Genomic DNA, 11,931 nt, shown 5'->3' with positions numbered 1-11,931 from the left:
ATCCTTAAATATGGATATTTTAAGCTTATAAATAATGACCTGTGGGAGCAATATAAAGAAGACTTTGCGGACTTTACGGAAGATATTCTTAAGACTTATAACCCTACTGCTATCTATAACCTACGAACCCTTTTACGTTACTAAGGTGTATGGGTTAAAAAGGATAAATAAGTTACTATTACACGGTCCTTATACAATATAATATAGGAGGAGGACCAAACGGAATGGACTAAAGAGGAAATCCTAGACTAGGTTAAAGTTACTAATAAACTCTTTACTTTTTCTAAACTTAATGGCATCGCTAGCCTTATACCTAACCTACTTAACTAAATTCGTCCTATAAACCTAAGCGATTTTAGAATTAATCTTATGGGCCAAAGTATACCTAGTACTTAAGTTACGGACCGTAATACCCCCGTAACCTAAATTACGGACCGTAATACCCCCGCAAACTAAAATATAGACTAAAACCCTCCCGTCGCCTAAGCTATAGATCCGCAGACTGCCTAAGTCATAGATCCGCAACCTACTTAAGTAAAGACCTACGGCAAGGAACTAGCTAACTTGGCTAAGCTCTATACCGACGAATCTAAGTATAGCGGTAAAAACGATAACTTTAACTTTAAACTTACTATCTTTACAGACCTCTGTTGGAAGGCTAATATTCCTAAACAGGAATTTAGCTAAGCCTATTCCACTATGCTGCGCGGCCTAGCCCTTAACTACTACTATACCAACCTTAAGAGTAACCCCCTTAGTGTCTCCTTTAATAAGCTATATAAAGCTATATATAACTACTTTAAAGGGCCAGAATATAGGCGTGATATCCTTACCCAATGGAATGCGATTAAGTTATGGACCGTAATTAATAAGAATACCGAAAAGTCGACTATAGAGTGCCTGCAAATTCTTATTAAAGACCTCCGGCACCTATAGCACGGCCTTAACATTAAGCTTTAAACGGACGACTTCCTATATAATAAGCTTATTATAGCTTACCAGGAAGTAGAACCCTGCAAATACGCCTATTATAAGCCCGCAGATACCGTAGCTAGTCTTATTAACAATTTACGGTCCTCCATTGTAATGTATAAAGTCTTAAACCCGCCAGATAGTACCTAAGCCTTTATTACAGACCTATAAAACCCGTAAACTGACTTAGACGCCTACTTTACGGACCGCTACTACCGCTAGCAGCACCCGTATTGACTAGGTCCTACCTATAACCCCCGCAGCAACTCCTATATAAAAGCATACCCCCGCAGACAAACCAGCTAAAAGTGCTTTGTGTGCGGTAAGGAAGGATATTAGTCTACAAGGTATACCTAGGAAGAACGTGCTAAGTCTAGGAAGAGACTTAATAACCATATTAACTAGTTCATTTTGGAATATAAAGGAGAGGAAGCGGAAGAGCCTCCTAATAAGTTAATAGAAGCCCTTATAATTAACTTTAACTTAGATACTTAGGAATAGAAAACCTTAGAGACGTTCCTAACTACTTTCGGACCTTTTACGGATAGCTAAGCCTTTAATATTATAACCGTATTAGCTAACCGCTCCTTTATATACTTAATTGCACCCGAAAACCAGCCCGTAAATATATCTGTTAGACCCGTTATGGACGTTACGGACCGCGAATAGGACCCATTTACATATATTACTACTAAACGCTACACCCCTAAAGAATTCTACGGCGTTATAATTAATATAGGTGCCTCTAAGAAATCTACTATAGGTTACGGACAATACCTTATATATAAGACTACCATAAATAACAATACGGACATTGATACTATGTAAACTGGGGCCGTAAACGTCCAATTCGGCATCGGCTTAACCACATTAATTAGATTAGTGGTAGTTAAGACCCCAATTGGCCTAGTTAACTTCCACGTAGTAAAAGCGGATACCCCTTTTCTACTCTATCTTACGGACATGGATAGGTTATAAGTTTACTACAATAATGTTACGGACACCGTAATTGGCCCCGTAACTGCCCTAGAAAGCAAGCATATTACCCTACTAATTATACGACGATTTGGACACCCGTTCCTTATATAGGGAGAGACTTTACGGACCTATATTTAGGAATCTTTTAACTATAACCCGTGCTACCTTACCAGTATTAAAATCCACTAACTGCACCGCCGCTTTGGCTACCTATTAGCTAAAAAGCTATATAGAGTCCTTAAACGCTCTGGACATAATAATATCAATAGGAAGGCAATCGACCACCTAACTAAATACTGCTCTTTTTGCTAGAAATACGGACGTTCCCTAAGCAGATTTAAGTTTACCCTTTGTAAGGACCTTAACTTCAACTACTTAGTATACGTGGACATTATATATATTAACGGCAGTCCAGTATTATATATAATTAACGAGGTAACCCGCTATTAAGCCGCCCGTTAGTTGCAAAATATATTTATAAAACATACTTAGGACATTTTACGGACCTGCTGGATTAATATATACCTTAGACCTCCTGAGTATATTACCTACGACGCTAATAGGAACTTTATTAGCAAGGAATTCCAACAGTATGCTATGGCTATGGCTATTTTAATAAAAGCCGTTCTAGTTAAGGCGCACTGGTCTGTTGGGCTTATTAAGTGAGCTTACCTAGCCCTATAGAGAGCTTACTAGATTATTACGGACGAGTATAAGGACATCTAAAAGGAACTGGCTTTATAGATGGCCGTAAAAGCTATTAATAACACTGCTAGCCCTAACGGACTAGTACCTACCCTCTTGGTTTATGGAGCCTACCTAAGAATAAGTAACCTAGGCCCTGCTGCCCCGTCTATTACGGAACGAGCAGCTATAATATAGAAGGCAATGGCCAAAATAGTTAAATTACGGGCTAAATAAGCCGTTAACAGCGCTCTATATTACCGCAACGGACCTAACACAACTTTAGTTTATGACCTCCCGCTTAATTCTAAAGTCCTCGTATAGCGTAAGAGCGGCAATTAAACTAGACCTTACCGTTTACTGGCTATAGAAGACAAAACGTGTTATATATAACTCCCTAGCGAACTGACCAACTTCAGAAGCACGTCCGTAAAACCCTATTTTTGGTCCGAAAATACCTGTGCCGTTAAACTAGATAAACTGGAAGCACCTGCTAAACTAGATGAACTAGAAACACCCCTACCTACTTTGGAAGTCCCCCGTAAACCTACTAAACCTACTATAAAGCGTGGCCGAGGACGCCCCTAAAAGTACCCCGTAACGGAGAACCCTGTAACGGAGAACTACTTAACCTCCGCAGGCATATCCGCAAAGCAATCTCCGCCTATAGATATATCAGTTCTAGTATAGGAAACCCCTTTTACGGACTCACGACGCAAAGAGATTAACGGACTACTTAAGAAGGGCGTCTTTGTGGTTATAATGGAGAAAGACGTTCCGTAAGGCGTCCGTATATTTAACTTACGCTTTATTAATAAGATTAAGCACCCTAGTACTGATAAAGCCTTTAAGAAGTTAAGGCTCGTTATATAAGCCTATAACGACTAGGGAAAGGGCTTAGTCCTTACGCAATTGCCTATAATTTAATGAGTTAGTTAACGGATTATACTTGCACTTACGCCTGGACTACAGCAAACTAAGCCTATAGCCCTCTACTTACGGGACATCTTATAAGCCTACATATAATCCAATACCTACCTAAGTAGGGACATCTTTATATGACTACCCCTTGAGCTTAACTTGCAACTAGGAATAATTTTATAGGTTATAAAACCCCTTTACGGAGTGCTAGAAGCTAGAAACCACTGGTTTAAGATATACTACTAGCATTATATCCGTAAACTTAAAACGGAACAGTTAACCTATGACCCCTGCCTTCTATATACACTATTAAACGGCCTTAGTATTGTTGGACTCCAAACGGATAATACCCTTTTTGTAGCGGACCGGACTTTTACGGACGCCAAAGAGAATAAATTATAAAAGGCTAAGTTCCTAGTAAAGCCGCGAGAGCAGTTAACTAAGTAGACCCTAGTTAAGTTTAATAGAGGCTTAATTACATAAAAGGGTAACCTAATTTAGTTGACTTAGGAACGCCAAACTTAAAACCTAAGGCTTATTATAGCAAAGCCTACGGACCTTACCAGTTCCCGTGGAGAGACCCGTAAGACTGTAAATATAAAGGACTAATACGTTGCATAGCGTGTAAGAGGCGCCTATATTGCCATAGTCTGTTAACCCGAATCTGCCTATAACTTATCCTTTACGGCCTAGGTAATAGATCCGCAAGAGGAAGATATTAAGTAGCTAAATAAGCGTATTCAGTAGTAAATTAATAATGCAATAAGAGGACTTACTTTTATACCACTAGACCTAAATTCCCTTAGCGTAATAGTATTTACGGACGCCTCCTTTACCAATAATAGGGACCTATTATCGCAAATCGGCTTCGTAATTGTACTTACGGACCGTAATTAGGACGCAAATATACTATATTAGTCTTTAATTAAATGTGAATGAGTAACCCGCAGTGTACTAGCTTCTAAACTATATGCACTAGCCTATAGCTTTAATATAGCAGCCGCAATTAAATTAACAATCCAGAAGATCCTATAATTGGAGTAGCTACCCCTGGTTTTATGCACCAATTTAAAGTCCCTCTATAACTACCTAGTTAAACTAGGTACGATATAGGAGAAGAGGCTTATGGTCGACCTAATGTGCTTATATTAGGCCTATGAACGACGTGAGATTACGGAGGTTAAATGGATTAGCACTAAAGACAACCCAGCAGACGCTATGACTAAGGTAAAGCTATACTAAGCTCTTAAAACCCTAATTGATATAAATAAGCTCAACCTAAGGGTTATAGAATGGGTGGAACGAGACTAACGGAGCACTTATGGTTTATTTACGGCCCGTTAGAAGGCCGTACGGTCTACTTTACGGACCGTAAGTAGGACTTACGACCAGCTTAGAGCACTATTTAGAAGGCAGCCCAGAAGGCACCTTGGGAGGGATTTCTTATGTATTTCTTTTGTGTTTTACGGCTCCATTAAAGCAATTACGGAGGTTAAATACAATTGAGTCATTTCTAAGTACCGCCAGTGTATGATTATAGCACGTGGTACACCAAACGCGTGGTTACGCGTTTGGTGCACTAACTACTTAGGTGCTAACTAATCAGGGGGAGGCGCGTTAGTATATAGACCACGTAGTCTACCTTAATAGAATCGACAGTCACCACCATCCCAAAGAGCATACGATACTATACGTATTTCATACCCCGGGATATGACTTACTTGTATTATTAAGTTGATACAAACAAAGATATATAAGGGTAGTACTAATGTAGGTGAAATAGGGTAATATATAAGGTCCGGTAGTCGGTTACACACCCCCCTAGATTTAACGGTGTAGTCAAAGCTATAAAAAGAAAAATAAAGGTAGAAACTGTATCAAATAGGAGTAATAAAAGGGTCATTTTAAAATATATCCCCCTAACTTTATATCTCTGGATATAGAGCTATATTTAAAGAGATATCCTCCTTAGCCTCTTAGGAGACTATATTTAAAAAGGTATCCTCCCTAGCCTCTTAGGAGACTGTATTTAAAGAGGTGTAGTAATTTAATCTGCATTTGAGGTAGTCGTTTAATCTATACTTAAGGTAGACGTTTAATCTGTACTTAAGGTAAATATTTAATCTGTATTTAAGGTAGTCATTTAATTTATAGTTAAGGTGGAACTTAAGGTAGTTATTTAAGCTGTAATCGAGGTAGATCTTTAAAGCTGTTTAATTGCATTAACGTGCTTATAAAACTGTTTAATTATATTAATGTGCTTTAGACGCTGCTGTTATTACAGGAAGGACACTGCTATTGTTATAGGAGATTGACGTAGTCATTTGGTAACTTTAGTAACGTTAAGACGTCAAGATTGGTGCTAATAAGGCTGGTGCTAATATAGGCTAGCGTTTCGGAAGGGCGTCTATAGCGTAATGGCTGCGACTGGTTGTAGCGGAAGGCGTCTACAGCGTAATAGCTGCGACTAATTATAGTGTTAGTGCCTCCCTAGGAGGCCTTAATTTGATTTGTTAATAGGCCTATATTAAGGCTTTAGTGTTCGCTAGCTGGTCGTTTAAACAGTTATTTAGTTTTGGCGACGGTTCTTTACTAGCTACTATTGGTTTAGTGCCTTTCTTATATCTTCCTAATATTCTTATCTCTCACTATTAGTATATCTAAGCTAGCTTCTGCTCTGGCTCTATACTCTAGTATCTCGCTCTGGCTCTATGCTCTAGCTATTACGCTAGCTAGGCTCTTACTTGGACGCTATATAAGGTTATTATACTATAGTAGATAGGTCGATTCTGTTAAATGGTTATATATCTAGGTTAAAAGAGGTTAGGGTTTATACGGTCGGGTTTATACGGTTAGGTTTAGTTCGGATTAATTAATGTTTAATATAATTAATGTTCAATCGTCCGTCCGTTTAGTAGATAAAGGTAATTATAAGTATAAGAGAGGTACCCGGAAGAAGCTCTTACACTTATAAAGGTAGAAGAAGTAGTGACTTCTTAAACGAAGTAGCATTTTAATTGCTTAGTAAGCACTAAACGTATAAATTAGATGCAGTACGGTAGGCAGGCCGGGCTTATAACTATAAGCTTTTGAGTATATAGGAATTAAATAAGTAACTTAATTATAAATCTATGGAAATTAAGTGGTATAAATATATAAAAGTAGACCCCTAACTCCGTAGCCTATAAGTTATTTAAACCATATCCGAGATATATAAGGGTAGTACTATCGTAGGTAAAATAGGGTAATATATAAGGTCCGGTAGTCGGTTATAGTTAGTATCTATATATATAATATAATAATAAGGAGGTAAGTTACTAGCCTTTTATACTATTAAAAGATTAACTTTTAATACTCCTACTTAAATTAATAATATAGGTTAATAACTTTTATTTAAATTAACTATATAGGAAAGAGAGCTTTTATTTAATCTTTATATAGATTATATAAATAGATAAACTAAGTAAACTATAGGCTTATTAAACCTTAAAATAAACTCTTATAAAATAAAAAGTAAAATAAAAGTATTTAAGTAGATTTCTTTTTAATAAATAAAATCTAAATATTATAGTTTAACTAATTTTTTATAAATTATTATCTACCCATTCTCTATAAATAGATAGTCTCTTAATAGGGCTATATTTTATATCTATTAAAGAATATATATTAAGTACTTATTTTACCTAAAATAGCTTTTTTAACTTTACTTTTACCTTTATATACTTTAATAATTCTTTTACTATTTTTAACCACTATTACTTATTATAGGTTTTAGATTATAATCTTAGATAATAAAATACTTTTTAGTTTTTTATATAGGGCTAACTACTATTATCCCTAGAGCCTATAATAGATTAGGTAGATATAAGTAATACTACTTTNCTTTTTATNNAATTATTAAGTAGGTATATAAAAGTGTATATACCTATAAATATTTAAATATCTTAAGAGAATTATCTAAAAAGAATTAACCCCTACTAGGTAATACTTAAAGACTTAGTTATATAAAAATAAAAATAGAGGGGGGGAAGGTATTATAGTAGATATTATAGTAGATATAAAGCTTTATATAGAGCTTTAAGGGAGCTTTATAGAGAGTATCTAGTAGGGCTTTTAGTAGAGCCTTTAGTAGAGCTCTATATAGAGCTTTATAGAGAGTATCTAGCGGAGCTTTTAGTAGAGCCTTTAGTAGAGCTCTATATGGAGTTTTAGTAGAGCTTTATATCGAGCTTTTGGTAGAGCCTTTAGTAGAGCTCTATGCAGAGCTTTATGCAGAGCTTTATATAAAGCTTTTAGTAGAGCCTTTAGCAGAGCTCTATGTAGAGCTTTAGTAGAGCTCTGTATGGAGTCTTAGTAGAGCTTCGTGCCAAGATTCTAGTAGAGCCTGTGGTAGAGCTTTATACAAAGCTTCGTGTAGAGCTTTAAGGAAGCTTCGTAGAGAGTATCTAGTAGAGCTTCATATAGAGCTTCTAGTAGAGCCTTTAGTAGAGCTCCGTGTAGAGCTTCGGTAAAGCTCCGTATAGAGCTCTATATAGAGCTTTAGTAGAGCTCTATATAGAGTTTTAGTAGAGCTCCGTATAGAGCTTTAAGGGAGCTTTATAGGGAGCCTTTGGGAGCTTTATATAGAGCTTTCTAGCAGAGCTTTCTGGCAGAGCCTTTGGTAGAGCCTCTAACTTAGTTTTAGCCTATACTGTATTTAACTAAGAGCCTACTAATTTATAATAATTCTAGCTTAAAGCTAGGCTCTATAATTAATTTTCCTAGCTACTAAAGCTTTACTAGAGCTCTATATGGGGCTTTATAAGGAGCTCTATATAGGCTCTACACGGAGCTCTATATAGGCTCTATACGGAGCTCTACTAAAGGCTCTACTAGAAAGCTCTGCTAGAAAGCTCTACTAGAAAGCTCTGTATAAAGCTACTAGAGGCTCCCTATAAAGCTCCCTTAAAGCTCTATACGGAGCTCTACTAAGACTCTATATAGAGCTCTACCAAAGCTCTACATAGAGCTCTACTAAAGGCTCTACTAGAAGCTCTATATAAAGCTCTACTAGATACTCTCTACGAAGCTCCCTTAAAGCTCTGTATAAAGCTGTACATAGAGCTCTACCAAAGGCTCTACTAGAAGCTCGGCACGAAGCTCTACTAAGACTCCGTATAGAGCTCTACTAAAGCTCTATACGGAGCTCTACTAAAGCTCTATATAGGGCTCTTTAACTACTATAATGTCTACTATAAAGCTCTACGCGAAGCTCTCTTAAAGCTCTATTAAAGCCTTACGCGGAGCTATATTAAAGCCCTTACATTAAGCCTTATATAGAGCTCTATATAGAGCTCTATATAACGGAACCTTATAGTAGGAACTACGATGGGCTCGTTATTAGGCTAGGTATATAGGTAATGCAAGTATAGAAGTCAATAACGTAATAATAACTGGTAGAGTGGTTACCTAACAGATTAACTCTAATTGTATTCTAAGAATTACTATAAGGAAGGAACTATCTAGGTAGGGACTAAGGGTCCTTAAATACACAACCGTACTCCTATAAAAGCCTTTTTGTACGTAATATACGTATACTCTATCTGCTCTATTATAGATTATATAGATCCTATAGATTATATAGATTACGTCACGTGACCTTGGTTACTATTCCTCGTCATATAGCTTTATCGGCTCTATCCTGGACCGTGCTTATATTAACTAACTAGCTTCTTTTATTTCTTCTCTAAGTAGTTATAATATCGTACTTAAAGCGTCCGTAACACTATCTCCCTCCTCTTTATCTTTGTCCTTAAAGATTTAAAATATCTCTAAGTTATTTACTAGAGGTATAATATCCGTCTAATTAATTTAGTTAATATTATTGCTTATTATACCTAAAGCAATTTCTTCTTCCTTAACTGCTCGTCGTGCTCACACTGTTGCTGCGATATTGTCTCTTAGTGAGATTATACTATCTCCATGTTCTCGCTGCTTAAAAGAGGGGTTAGTTTACGTTGCGTTGGCGAACCTATCTTTATAATAACCGTCCTTTTGCTTAAAGTGCACTAAAGCAAATATTCGTTCGTCCTATAACGTTCGCTTTACTTCTAATGCTAAATATACGTAACCTATTACTCTTAATAGTCGTCTAGTTCCTTAATTAATTTGTCTTATGGTTTTACATTTAATCTACTACTACGTAGCTAGATAGTAAACTGTCTTAAGCCCTTACTAAGTTAGAATGTTCTCAGGACGCGGAATAAAAGGCCCTTAATACTTATATCGCGGCGTCTGCTTATTTACTCCATCTTAAAAAGGTTTATAAAAAGGTCCGTTTTAAGGAGTAGAAACTTATAGAATAGGGTTTATAGGAACTTAGTAATAAAAGAACGGATTCTTTTCTAACTAAGAAGGAAACAGATCTAAGTAGTTTAGTAACTGCTCTTCTTAGGTCCCCCTTAGGTGATTTATTTTTTAGCAATTCTTCTTTATTAATACTACCTAACCTAATCTCTTTTAATACTCCTATACCTTTTTTATAGCGTTCTTTATATTCTCTAGTGGTTTCTAGGTAGTCTTATTATAGCCTATCTACTTAACCTTATACTATGTTTTATCGTCAATATCCTTATAACTAACGATTTTTAAAACTTGCTATTTATCTTCTTCTTATCCTCTATATATATCTACTTTATAAACCAGTAGCTTAATATTTCCGTATACTAGCTCTAGCATTACGATATACTATATAGGGTAAATCTTTATTTTAGCTGGTAGGTTTAACTTAAATATAACCAGTAAAATCCTTTATATAATTTTAAAAGGTCTTAGTCTAACATAGTCTAACTTCTTCCTTAGTCGTTAACTCTTAAAATTTTTGTGTAGTAGCTATACTTTATCTCCCTCCTTAAGATCTAGTCCCTTAGATCTCTTAGTATTATAGTACTTTTTTATTCTCTCTTATACTTTCTTTACTAATTCTATAAGGTCTATATAAAGATTTATTAATATCTTTATTTATTTTTTTAGCTATGCTATTCGTTTTCTTTACTTATCTTAGTAATAATAATATTCTTAGCTTATATCTATAATTTGCCTTAAATAGTAATATGCCTATTCCTTCCTATAGTATTATATTATATATAAACTGTGTAATTAGTAATAGTAATACCTAATTGTTCTATGCGTAATTAATATAATATCTTAAATACTATTCTAGCGTCTAATTTAATCTTTCCGTTTAACCATCTGTCTATAAATAATATACGGTAAAAGTTGCTGCTTAAACTCCTTACTCTACTAAGAACACTTCCTAAAATGCTGCTATAAATCTTAGATCTCTATCTAATATAATCTTACTTAGTGCTCTATATTTTACAAACACTTCTTTAATATAGATTCTAGCGATATCTTCCGCTAAGATTTCTTCTGTGTATACTATAAAGTAACCCTACTTTATAAGCTTATCTACTATTACTAAGATTATATTATAATCTTATCTAGTAATAGGATCTCTTAACTTTAGTAACTTAATAATAAAGTCCTATAATATGACTTTCCTATAGTCTTTCTGGTATTTTAATAGGTTATAGCCCTCTATATAGCTTATGCCTTATTAACTTATTCCTTTAGCAATTTAAATATTCCTTTATAACTTTTCGCGCTAAACCCTAGATTTTATTAATAATATACTCCTCCTAGAGTCTTAACACTAAGCTCATAGCTCTATTATATCCTTAAGTTAATCCTTTATAAAATTCTTCTATAAATTACTCTGCTATGCTTTTTAGGATATACTTTACTTCTTAATTCTCGTATATATCCGTCTGTAGATCTTTTAGCTATACTTTTAGAATTCTTTATACCTAAAAGCTTCCTAGTGTCTTATAGACTCTTTTTAGTTTTTTTTAAGTTACTATAATTTTTAGGTAATTGTATCTAATTAATCCGTCTATATCTTTTCGCAGTAAAGCCCCTAATGGCTATTTATTGTTTTATAGTTTAGCCTTTTAACTTAGAGCGTCTGCTCTTATATTATCTATACCTTTAGTATACTAAATCTTAAAATGGTATTCTGTAAGTATCTCTGCCCATCTAACCTATCTTTAATTAAGTTCCTTTATTATTAGGAATCCTATTAGGTTTTTATAATCCGTCTTAACTATAAATAGTTTTTCTATACCTTATAAGAATGCTCTCTATTTTTTTTAGCGCTATAAATATACCTAATAACTCCTTGTTGTAGATATTATAGTTTAACTCTAGTGGTGTTATCTTCCGACTGTAATATACCACTAGGTGCTATCCGTTTCGATATTTTTATATAAAGTATACCCCTAGTATATAGTCTAATGTATTTATTTCTATTACCGTTTTTAGTCCTAGTTAATAAAT

Source organism: Cenococcum geophilum (assembly GCF_001692895.1).
Source record: "Cenococcum geophilum 1.58 unplaced genomic scaffold K441scaffold_5, whole genome shotgun sequence".
Lineage (NCBI taxonomy): Eukaryota > Fungi > Ascomycota > Dothideomycetes > Gloniales > Gloniaceae > Cenococcum > Cenococcum geophilum.
The sequence above is the reverse complement of the archived record's forward strand: the minus strand, read 5'-3'. Positions refer to the sequence as shown.